This window comes from Myxocyprinus asiaticus, chromosome 19 (genome assembly GCF_019703515.2).
Source record: "Myxocyprinus asiaticus isolate MX2 ecotype Aquarium Trade chromosome 19, UBuf_Myxa_2, whole genome shotgun sequence".
NCBI classification, from domain to species: Eukaryota; Metazoa; Chordata; class Actinopteri; order Cypriniformes; family Catostomidae; genus Myxocyprinus; species Myxocyprinus asiaticus.
Window position 1 is genome coordinate 16954812 of NC_059362.1, and position 12546 is coordinate 16967357.

At 44.9% G+C, this 12546-nt stretch overlaps 1 long non-coding RNA gene across 1 annotated transcript in view; it reads right to left on the reverse strand.

Annotated features, from left to right (window-relative positions):
* Window positions 1-6766: 6766 nt before the first annotated feature.
* Window positions 6767-12546, reverse strand: part of LOC127410420 (uncharacterized) — a 28585-nt gene continuing 22805 nt past the window's right edge. The window contains exon 3 of the long non-coding RNA XR_007892118.1: window positions 6767-7248. This is a non-coding gene — a long non-coding RNA (uncharacterized LOC127410420). The remainder of the gene's footprint in view (window positions 7249-12546) is intronic.

Sequence of the window (12546 nt, forward strand, 5' to 3'; positions counted from 1 at the left end):
TTCCTATGTCATCTTGAGTGTAGATGTCGTCTCTGGCAATCATGTTGAGCACTGTAGTTGGATTGCATTTCTACGTATGTTTAAATATGTCCTCAAAAACAGGAGTAATAGCTGTACACAAACTTTGTGATGTGCCATGTTTGTTTGGGGGCATGTAAGTTATTCACATAAAACTACCACGTAGCCATGTAACCCGTTACGTCACTATTCAATTCTCAAGTCAGTGGAAAAGTGTGGCCGGTTTGCGATAGGCTCCAGATTGCCCCAGCTGTGAACCTGCAAAGCACAGGCTCTGGCACTAGAACTAGTGCCATTTCTATGGAAAAGGGCAATTAAATATTTCCTCATAGTTCCTGCAAGAACTCTAAGGACTGTGTACTGAAGGAACCCCAACATGTGGGAAAGGCTTTGAGGCACTTAAAATGTTGAAGTTTCTTGAGGACATAAGATTTTTAAGGCTCCTTTAAAGGGTGTCTGGAGGATCTCAAGCGGATTCCACTAGTGTGGCAGCTGAGGAACCCCAAATAGTGCCTCCATAATATTTACATTTTAATGGTGTAGATCCCCCAATATTCAGAATATTGGTCAATAAATCTGCATTATTTAATGTCAGATTGTTAAAGTCTTACTTTTGGTCCTCCAAATAATACATATTTTGTTACATTCCTGGTTCCTCAGATGTCACTCTGGTGATATGAGATCTCTGGAGACCTCTGGAGATCCTCCAGGCACCCTTTAAAGAAGTCATCCTGGTTACTTTCGTAACCTCCGTTCCCTGATGGAAGGAACGAGACATTGTGTCGATGTAGTGACACTAGGGGTCACTCTTGGGAGCCCCAAACACCTCTGCTTTTTTGAAAAAAGGCCAATGAGAATTGGCGAGTGGAATTTGCATGCCACTCCTCCGGACATACGGGTATAAAAGGAGCTGGTATGCAACCACTCATTCAGGTTTTGTGCTGAGGAGCCGAGACCAGGTCCTGGCCATTTCAACGGGTAGTTCAGCATTGTGGCAAGAGGGACACAACGTCTCGTTCCCTCCATCAGGGAACAGAGGTTATGAAAGTAACCAGGACATTCCCTATCTGTCACTCACTCGATCTTGTGTCGATGTAGTGACACTAGGGGTCCCTATACAAAACGCCACAACTAGCTGAACTGTGTTACGTGGACTAGTGGTGCGAGACAGGCAGACTTTTGTGTGTCTCGTAGCCAGCGCATCAGGCTGTCACGTAACCTCCCCCAATGCTGTTATGAGCGTCGAACAGTCCTTCAGGAACAATTCGACTGCTCAACAAATAGGGACAGGCTAGCCCAGCCGAGGCCTTTTTCCCTCTTTTTTCTCCCCAAAAAGAGTGGAATTTTGTTAACGGACTGGGATCCACGAGTGTCCACGTTGGGACTCCCAAGGGGACCACACCCTGCCCAGAGAAAAAAAAAGGGGGGGGGGGTACTTCAAGTGGAAATACATCACATGGTCTTACTGAGTCTTGTCGGAAATATGTCATGTGGAGAGTCGCATGGCAGGTCCTACCCAAGGGGGGAGGGGTTTCTAGAAGCATGGTGACAGGAGCAGAGGGCCCTCTGCTCAAGGAAGACAGTTTACCAAGAGGCAAACGATTTTACGGAAGATATAACACATGGGGTTACCTATGGGGAACCACCGCATGCAGAGCACCTACCTCAGTACAGGGCCTTACCTACACACTTACTGAGCCGGCAGCGAGGTTCTCCGCAAACTCGACTGCCACAGGGCTAAGGAGGAAGTCATCCAGGGATCACAGTCTGTGAACACTACTGGGAGTCAAGAGCGCACATCTTCCCCTCAAGGGAGGGGAAAGGCGCTATGCGCAAGTGGTACACCCGGCCAGCTGTCCCAGAACTTACCTGCTTGTGCCTGCCACTACACGGGACAAAACTGACTCAACCCAGAGATTGTAGAACCTCGCAAAGGTGTTGGGTGTTGCCCAGCCCGCTGCTCTGCAGATATCTGCCAAAGAGGTGCCACTGGCCAGGGGCCAGGAGGTTGCCACCCTCCTGGTAGAGTGGGCTCATAACCCCGCAGGGGGTGGCAAATCCTGAGCTTGATATGCCATAGTGATGGTGTCAATGACCCAGTGGGCGATCCTCTGTTTGGAGACAGCACTTCCTTTCCGCTGTCCACCAAAGCAGACAAAGAGCTGCTTGGAGCTTCTAAAGCTCAGCATGCGATCCAAATAGATGTGTAAAGCTCGCACCGGACACAGCAACCCCAAGGCTGGGTCTGCCTCCTCCTGGGGCAGCGCTTGCAGGTTCACCACCTGATCCCTAAAAGGGGTCATGGGAACCTTGGGCACATAGCCCGGTCGGGGTCTCAGGATCATGTGAGAGTAACCCGGACCGAACTCCAGGCACAATTCGCTGACAGAGAACGCCTGCAGGTCCCCTAACCTCTTGATGGAAGTGAGCACTGTCAGGAGGGCAGTCTTGAAAGAGAGTGCCTTAAGCTCAGATGACTCCAAGGGTCAAAGGTAGCTCCCTGTAGACCCTGCAGGACTACAGAGAGGTCCCAGTGGGGAACGAGGCGCGGTCTAGAGGGGTTCAACCTCCTAGCGCCTCTCAGGAACCTGATGATCAAGTCGTGCTTCCCCAAGTACTTACCATCTACTGCATCGTGTTGAGCCGAAATAGCGGCTACATACACCTTCAAGGTGGAGGGGAAGGAAAGGAAATCACCGATCCGACTGTGCATCTCTGGGGGTCGCCCCAGGAGCCTCTGAAAAAGTTTCAGTGGAACCGCTGTCCTCCATCTGAACGCATTCAGACAGTTTGGCACCGACTGAGCACTTTCGTTCATGAGATGCGCTGTCATCGAGACTGAGTCCAACTCCAGACCGAGAAAAGAGATGCTCTGAACCGGGGAGAGCTTGCTCTTTTCCCAGCTCTTTTCCCAGCTGCCCCAGTCGGCTGAGGTGTCAAAGCACGAGGTCCCTGTGTGCGCATAGCAACTCTCGAGAGTGAGCTAAGATCAGCCAGTCATAAAGATAGTTGAGAATGTGGAAGCCCACTTCCCTTAGCGGGGCAAAGGCTGCCTCCGCGACTTTCATGAAGACACGAGGGGACAAGGACAGGCCGAAGGGGAGGACCTTGTACTGGTACGCATGGCCCTCGAAGACAAACCACAGGAAGGGTCTGTGTCAAGGTAGGACCGAGATGTGGAAGTACGTGTCCTTCAGATCTACCGCCGTGAGCAAATCTAGATGTCGGACACTCGCTAGAATGCGTTTTTGCATCAGCATCTTGAACGGGAGTCTGTGCAAGCCCGGTTCAGTACTCGCAGGTCCAAGATTGGTCGCAACCCACCGCCTTTCTTTGGTACGATGAAGTAAGGGCTGTAGAACCCTTTCCTCATCTCGGCTGGAGGGACAGGCTCTATCGCGCCCTTGCTCAGGAGGGTCGCAATCTCTACACGCAAGGTAGCGGCGTTCTCGCCCTTCACCGAGGTGAAGCAGACGCCGCTGAACCTGGGTGGGCACCTGGTGAAATGAATCGCATAGCCGAGTCGGACAGTCTGGGTCAGCCAACGCGATGGGTTGGAAAGCACAAGCCACACGTCCAAACTCCGGGCAAGGGGGACCAAGGGGATAATCATGTGGGACGTACCGGCGGGTGGGGCCTCGCAGCAGGGCGGAGCTTGAGGTGCCACATCGAGGGGACTCGAGCCCTGTGGCCGTGCTGAGTTGAGGGACATCAAAGCACTTACCTGGCTCCTGCCGCCCACCATGAGATTGGCCGAGGAGGGGGGAGGAGGAGTCTCGTCCCGAGGTCCATCGGCACTAATCCCGTGTGGGGGTATTCGTGCCACAGCTGGGCGCGCAGGGGCGGGGGGGGTCCACGGCTGGAGCGCCAACCCTGCCAAAAATGAACGATGGACGGCAGTCGTGATGACAGCCGTGCACACCAGATATGTGACCCAGGAAACAAGGAAACTGCTCTTTTGCTGAACCTTTGGGTACCGCAGCCTCTGGGGCATGCGGCGAAAAAAGAAACAAAAGATTCTCCTCCCAGCCCTCCACTGGGGGATGGAGTGGTCTGTGCACCAGCTCCAGAGAGATGGGTCTCCTTGCCCCTGGGTCACCCATCTCAGGGGCGCTTCGAAGCCTTCCTCGGGTTCTTGGCGGCTGGCTGTGAGACGGGGGGCATCTGCTTCTTGCGATTGGCTGCACGCCGGGGCCGGGCCACGGGGGCGGGCTTCAGCAGAGCCGGAGATGTTGCTGCAGGGAGACGCCCTTGGCGACGAGCAGACGGGGTGTGGGATCTTGAGCCACGCCGGGGCAGGATGTGCTTTATAGTCTCCGTCTGCTTCTTCACCGTCGAGAACTGCTGGGCAAAGTCCTCGACGGTGTCACCAAACAGGCCAACCTGGGAGATGGGAGTGTCAAGGAACCGTGCCTTGTCGGACTCTTTCATCTCTACCAAGTTGGGCCAGAGGTGGTGCTCCTGGACCATGAGAGTGGACATCGCCTGCCCGAGAGTGACCGCACTGTGACCTTCGTCGCCCGGAGAGCGAGGTCGGTCGCTGAGCGCAGTTCCTACATCAATCCCGGGTCAGAACTACCCTTGTGCAGTTGTTTTAGTGCCTTGGCTTGGTGTACTTGCAGGAGAGCCATGGCAGGCAGGGCGGAGGTGGCTTGTCCAGCAGCACCGTAGGCCCTAGCTGTCAGAGACGACGTAAACCTACAGGCCTTGGACGGGAGCTTCAGGCACCTGCACCAGGTGGCGGCGCTCTGTGGACACAAGTGCACCGCAAGTGCCTTTTCCACCTGGGGGATCACCGAATACCCCCTAGCCGCTCCACCATCGAGGGTTGCGAGAGCGGGGGAGCTAAAAGATCAGGATCGGGCAGTAAAAGGTGCCTCCCACGACCTTATCAGCTCCTCATGCACTTCCGTAAAGAAAAGAACGGGGACCCAGGAACCAATCGTCGAGTCGCGAGGGTTCAGGGGAGAGCGGAGGGTTCCACTGTAGCCCGACACTCGCGGCCGCCCGGGAAAGCATGTCCGTCATTTCTGCGTCGGCCTGAGACTGGGTGACCATTCCCGATGCTGCGCTCGATAACTCATCATCTTCCGGGGCGCCCGCCCTGAGGTGAACCGGCGATCTCGTCCGAGCACGCAATCGGGCAAGCGAGCATGCTGGGGAATGGGAGGTCCATGGGGGGATACCTGGCGGGGTGGTTCCATTGAGGTCCCCAAATCGCCCCCAGTGCTAACGGGCATGGCCTCATACCCGTAGGTAGAAGGACCAAGGCGGTGAGCTGCTGGGGTGGCCTGCTTTCTTACAAGTGCAAGCCGTGACCGCAACATTGCCATGGTCATGTTCTAGTAATGAGGACATGATCCATCCACGAATGATGTCTCTGCATGGGCAGCACCCAGACACGTAAGACAGCAATCATGGCCATCGGAAGTGGAGAGATAGCGAACGCAACCAGGAATAACACACAAATGGAAAGGCATCTTTAAAAAGACATTCTGTGTGTGCCGCTCTTTTATGAATAGAAAATATACTCTTTTCCGAATATACTCTTTTTTTGCTCTGCCGAAGCGCCCAGGGGCATTCTCTGCACTGCACAGGCACAGAGGGGGAGAAGCCGCTGAAATGCGCCGTCAAATCCAGCAGTCTTTAGCGAGGTGAGTTTTTCTAGAGGAATTGTATTCAGTGTGCTGAATGCAACCGCTCGGCTCCGAAGAGAAAATCTGAATGAGTGGTTGCATACCAGCTCCTTTTATACCCGTATGTCCGGAGGAGTGGCATGCAAATTCCACTCGCCAATTCTCATTGGCCTTTTTTCAAAAAAGCAGAGGTGTTTGGGGCTCCCAAGAGTGACCCCTAGTGTCACTACATCGACACAACGTCGAGTGAGTGACAGATAGGGAACTTAAATTTCTTATTTGTGAATTCAAGGAACTTACAGTATAAATTTCAAAACATAACCTTTCCTGTGTGATGAAGTTACTGAATGAACTGTTGAGAGTTTTTGAAGTTGCAGGAACTGAGAATAGGTTTCTTTGAGAACTGCAAGCATGCTTGGAGGTAGGAACTCCAATTGATGGAGGACTTCAGCAGACCCAAACCAAGAACACCATAATGTATATATCCATTTAACCATTTGTAAGGCAATCAGATCTGAAATAACTGCCAGTCTGAGTGCTGGCCTGGCAGATACCATTGGGAGTCAGATGGGATTGCAGTGTTTTGGGTTGTGAAAATCTTTGTTTAAGGTTAGGGTTGATGAATGGCAGTGTGTAAAGGGTTTCCTGTGACCGCTGGATATGGGTGGGGGAAGTGGGTGGGTAAAGCGTGAGTTTAATGAAGATTTAATGGAGGTTAAGGGCTACTGGGGCAATGTGAATGAACAATAGTATGAAGAAAAGATTTAAGACTTATTCCTGGCATCTCATTTGGTACGTGTTAGGACATTCCATTCAATGTCAGTTCTGATAATGAAATGTCTGGGCATTAGATTTAAAAATGGGACAGACAGTTTACCCAAACACATTTACATAAAAAGCACTGAATGCATGCAGTGTATACACAAATTGATTGCAGGTTATAATTTTTTATTCTGATAGTGTGCATAGATTGTTAAGAAAACATTATACTTTCTTGATTAGGTTGAATAGGTATGATTTCACAACAAGCAGCTACAAAAACAATTGCAGGGTAAATGCATACTTTGAAATCATGGTGTTTGTCAAGAAAAATCCATCATCCCAGACAGGTCTGATTTTTTTAATTTTTTTATTTTTTTTTTAAGTTGAACAGCCAAAGTGGGATGCATAACTTGCGTTTCAGATTTCACCATTGACGTAGTATGTTGGGACATTGTTTTGCAAAGACTTGCAGCCTGTGAAAATAAAGCTGTGTGCCATAACTTCCTTTTTTTCTGCTAAAGCTTGACAGGCTGGGAATTAATCTAAGTAGCATTTATGGGAAGTTTTACTGCTCTGGATCTCTCTGTTGACATCTGTACCCACAGTCCACAAGCAGTGCTGCTGATTGGTTAATTGCATCTGTTCCTTTCCATGAATCTGTCATTTTATTGATCCAGAACTGGGAAGCCTTGCATGTCCCATTCATAAGGTCCAGCTGTATACAATAGTGTAAACACAATCCAATTACACTCAGGAACATCTTGTACATGGCTGCCAGTGGTGATCAAAATAAGCCGCAGCATTGCACGTAGGTCTCATCAACACATTTCAACTGCGAAAAACAAAACAAAACAAAACAAAAAACAGATATTTTAGTGACAATTCCTGCCTTTTGGAGATCATTAGATGAAGTCATGCCACATTGACTAAGACCAAATAGACCATACACTCTTCCCCTTCTCAAATTCTACATGTAAGTACTGAAGCTGTTTTCTATATACAATATCATTTCTTCACTTGATTTGCCAAGAATCCTTTTTGGTGCTGGAACATCATTGCTATAAGCCTATGGATATAAAATATAATCATATTTTTACACAGGGTTAGGATTAGGTTTGGGGTTGGGGCTAGGGCTTCACCAACATTCTTATCAACCAATCATTTCTCTCTGGTTTTGGAGATAGTTAAGGGTTGGGGTTAAGTTTACAGTTAGAAGTTAGGACTATGTTTGTTTGACAAGAATGTTGTTCCAGGACCAATAAATGATGTTAATCCAGGAACATATGCTTCTTTATCATTAAGGTGTTTTACCCAAGAAGAACCTCTTGGTTCTGGAACAACATTGCTTTCAATCATTCAGATTAGGGCTGTTGTTAGGGGGCTTGGACAACATTCTTATCAATTAATCATTTCCCTCTGATTTTTGGTTTAGTTTGTAGTACGGTTAAGGGTTTAGACTAATGATTGCTCCAGGAACATGTCTGACTTAAATCACATCATGCCAAAGTCCCTTTAACCCTTAAAAGCATACCTCGGGTTAGGGCTGGGCGATATGGCCAAAAAAATTATCGTGATTTTTTTGTTTTTATATATATCGTTTGATATCGATATTTATCACAATATACATTTCATACCATTAATGGGGGCAGAACTACATTCCACATGTTTGTTAGACCTCAAGAATAAATATAAACATAACTTGTTTGTGTACAAGTAAACCCCAGAGGGTAAGCTATGTTTAAAGTATACTCAGTTTAGGATTTAATCCTAAATAAGGTGTGTGACCTCTTTTTGATTAAATTTAGCCAATCATCTTCAGCTGACGTTTGACTCCACCGAAAGACTTTCTTGTGACGCTCCACGCTACAGCTCAGAAAATGGCGGTAATGCACCATAAACTGGATTGCCAACACTTTCTTGCCTGTGATTATGGATCATGAAAAAACATTTAACTACACAGTACATAAATAAACAGCAATGGTGTTGATGTGGAGTTGTTGTTGTGTTCAGTCAATAGCTGAATTGCAATGTCAATGCTGTCTTGTTCGGTACACAACTATATTAAATTAGCCGGAAAGCTATAGCTGCTAGCTAGCGGCTACTGAGCCTCATTGCCAGTTTCCATGACAGCAGGGCTGCCTGCTAATACATCCTAACTGGCTTGATTTCATGACTGGGATTTGGTTAGCTTGTTGTGTGTATAACTTTGCCAAACTGCTTGCGTTTTAAGCAACACATACCTGATTAGATCATCTAAATGTAGAACATAGGCTTAATATCAAAATTTACTCAAAAGTTTATCATCGGTATCAAAAATGATTTTTTTCTTATAAATATCTATATTGTTTAATCGCCCAGTCCTACCTCGGGTCTTTAGTGACCTGGAACCTAATTCCACCCCCTATACCTCATCCATGTTATGGAGTTGTGCCCACACCTCTTTAGTATTCCTCAATATTTCTCTTATAAATAGTGTAGCACAAAACAAATGCTCAAATTTAAATAATAATAATCATAATAATTGTATAATGGCTTAAGTAACAGAGGTGTAGATGATCATTAAAGACCCTAGATATGTAATAATGTCTGTTTTTTTGTTTTTGTTTGGTTTTTTGCACTTCCATAAATTATATTTTTATAATTATTTCATATGTAAGTTTAATATCACAGGATGTCTATTTCTTTGTTTATTACAAGAGACTATATTCGTACAAATAAATACTATATCACATTAATTTTCTGTGCAACAATAGTGAATAATCAGTATTCCATATGCGTGTACGTATTGCCTGATAAAATACTAATGTGTAAATTATGTGTAGATTATGTTATGTGTAGCTCAATATGTGTTTGACAGACAGTTGCATCTTATTAAATTTCAGAGTGAAAGTAATTAATCCTGTTGTAGATTTGTCCTGATTTGTTGCATTATCTCTTTGATATGTGAAAAATTAAACAGCAAAACAGATCAAAAGTATATTTTAATATATTTTTTTCTAATTGTCTTAAAAAATGTTTTTAAAATTTTACACTGTCTGGGCATTATGTAGATCCATTTGTAATAGAAATACCTATGTGCCGGTTCTCTAAAGACCCGAATATGTCAGAGTGTTTGGTGAAATTCCCATGCATTTAAGGGTTAAGGCAAGACAGTTTAGGCAGCATCCATCTTGATAATGCCCCCTGGCAGCTTTTTTTTTTTTTTTTCTGTGTAAGCAATTGTCATACAGATACACGTCCTATTTACTTGAATGAGTAAAGACCAAAAGATTACATTTCAATAATACATTTCAAATAAGCAATAAAATCTAACTACAATGGTATAATACATTTGCTTCATTTGCTCAAGTCATGCATAAACAACTGTATTTTTCAGGCTGGTCCAGCTAATGTGCATACACATTTTCTATGAGTGTTCCATCTCCTCCCCCTTATTGTCTGTTCATGCATGTAGAATGCCCACTGAGATCTGACTAGTAATTTAGTTTAAAGCTGTGTGTTGTGTAGTACATCAACTATATTGCTGTAATTCACATTTTTTACAAGAGGAGACAGATTTACTTCCTTGGAAAATCATAAATCATCTGAACAGCAGAGTTCCTTGCAACTTTCAAAAAACATCTAAATACTCTTCTGTAAGCAGCTGACACAGTTGCCATGTGTGACTGTTTTAGAGAACAAGGAATCGAAGTGAGAAAGCTGTTAAACATTAGGGAGACATTTAGAGCCTGACACTTATGAGATAGAAAGTTGAGGAAGGACAAGTGCAAAGTGTACATTGTTGTGTTTTTGTCTGTACAGAATGGCTTCTATTCCTCCAAAAGTTCACACCTTTGATTAATTACACAACCAGCACTACAGCACACACGCAGTCACAGATACCTATAATTTAGAATCGCCAGAAAAATAAAGCAGTGTAGTTCAACCACTACAATGTGTCTGCAGTCGTTCTGAATAGTGTAAATAAAAAAGTTTCTATGGAAACACTTATTTCACCTCACTGCTGCCTGACAGCTCTTCCTGTCCTAATGAACATTTTTGTAAAAGGGCTGTCAGAACAGGGCATAGTCCACCACGAATGTTAAGATGGTAGTATGCATAAGCTCTCACCTTCGGAAATAGTCAGGGGCGCTTTAAGGTACCTCTGGGCCCATGGGTTCGCAGGGATCCCCTTCCAGTTGTTGGGGGGGGGGGGGCTACACTGAACAAGCACTACACGGACACCTTTAATGGTTGCGCACTGTCACCATGTCAACAACCGTGTCTCCTGCTGAAAGTATTTAAACTTGCTCCTCCCGTGAAAATGGATAGGGGAAAATGGGCCTCATGGGAGTTGTAGGCCCCTGGGCTTCAGCCCGTATAAACCCGTGTGCTAATGCGCCCCTGGCAATAGTATAATTACCGTTTTCCCTGAAATAAAGGAAGGAAACCTGAGTGTATACATTTCTTTCTTCTTTAGAAGAATATCTCAGCTCTGTCGGTCCATACAATGCACGTTAATGGTGGCTTGAACTTTGAAGGTCCAAGAAGCATATAAAGGCAGCATAAATGTAATCCATAAGACTCAAGTGGTTAAATCCATATCTTCAGTGATATGATAGGTCTGGGTGAGACACAGATTAATATTTAAGTCCTGTTTTACTATAAGTCTCCACTTTCACTTCCACATTATTCTTTTGTTTACATTATTATTTGTTCATATCACCACCTTCTGGGCAGGGAGGAGAATTTATTGTAAAAAAAAAAACAAAAAAAAAAACAAAAAAGGACTTAAATATCGATATGCTTCTCACCCACACCTATCATGTTGCTTAAGAATATATGGATTTATCCACTGGAGTCATATGGATTACTTTTATGCACCCTTTATGTCCTTTTTGGAGCTTAAAGTTCTGATCACCATTCACTTGCATTGTATGGACCAATAGCAGAAGAAAGAAATTCATACACATCTGGGCTGAAATGAGGGTGAGTAAAGGATGAGAGAACTTTTTTAATAGTGTATCAATTCCTGTAATTTAAAACCTGAAAAACTTTAAGTGTGCATGTGCTATCTTTTACCTGGTTTTGATATTTTATGTATATTATATTCTAATGCAATGCCATTCATATGTTTTAAAGTGTGTCTTGGTGCAAATAGTTTTAAGGGGACACTGTAAATACACTAGCCATCCTGGAATTTAGATACATGTATATCTCGAAAGCTCAAAAACATTAGGTTTGGATATGCTAGACCTCAGTTCAATGATGTTTTGGATTTTCTTTTGACATTGTGTAACTGTAAGCTTGATATTAAACTAAGTTTGTTTTTGATTTTATTACAATTTAAATGTGTTGATGTTTCACCATTCTGTTTCAGATGTACTACATAGCAGAGCTTGATCAAAATGAATCAGCTAAATTTGTTTGTGAAGAATGTTCGAACTTTTCAAAAAGAGAAATGAACAAACAAGTTGCAGCTGCCTGCTTTGAGTGTTTCCTGGGTTTGAGTGTTATTTAATGGTGTCAGCTATGGCAGCTATGGTTCAGTGTGTATGTGTGTGAATGCAAGTGAAAGTTAGCCCAGAGGATATGAGCCGTTGGTGCTATCTGAGCAGACAGCAGAATGATGAGCAGGGGTCTGTAGGTTTCCTTGGAAACAGGAAGATCTGCTGATTGATCACAGCCTGGGGAGTTCAGAGGGTACTGACAGTATGTGTGGGTGTGTGTCTGTTTTTGTGAGGTTTGTGTGGCATTTCGGTGGTGGGACCAGATCTCTTTTGGAAGGTTTGTTTTAGTATATAACAGTGAAAACTGTTGGAATACTGGTATAAAAAGGAAAAGAAGCTTGAGCATCGAGTAAAATGTTACCAGTTTTTGATACTTCTAAAAGCAATCTTTCGCTTATGGACCTACAGAGCTGAAATATTCTTCTAAAAACCTTCATTTGTGTTCAGCAGAAGAACGAAAGTCATACACATCTGGGATGGCATGAGGAATTTTCATTTTTGGGTGAACTATCCCTTTAAGTATTTCGAATCAAGATTATATGGTATCATGAACCTTTTATCACACATCAAAACAAATCTTGGGATAACAATATCACCCAACACTTATTGCTTAGCTCAGAGTTTCAGTCTATTGATAGTGC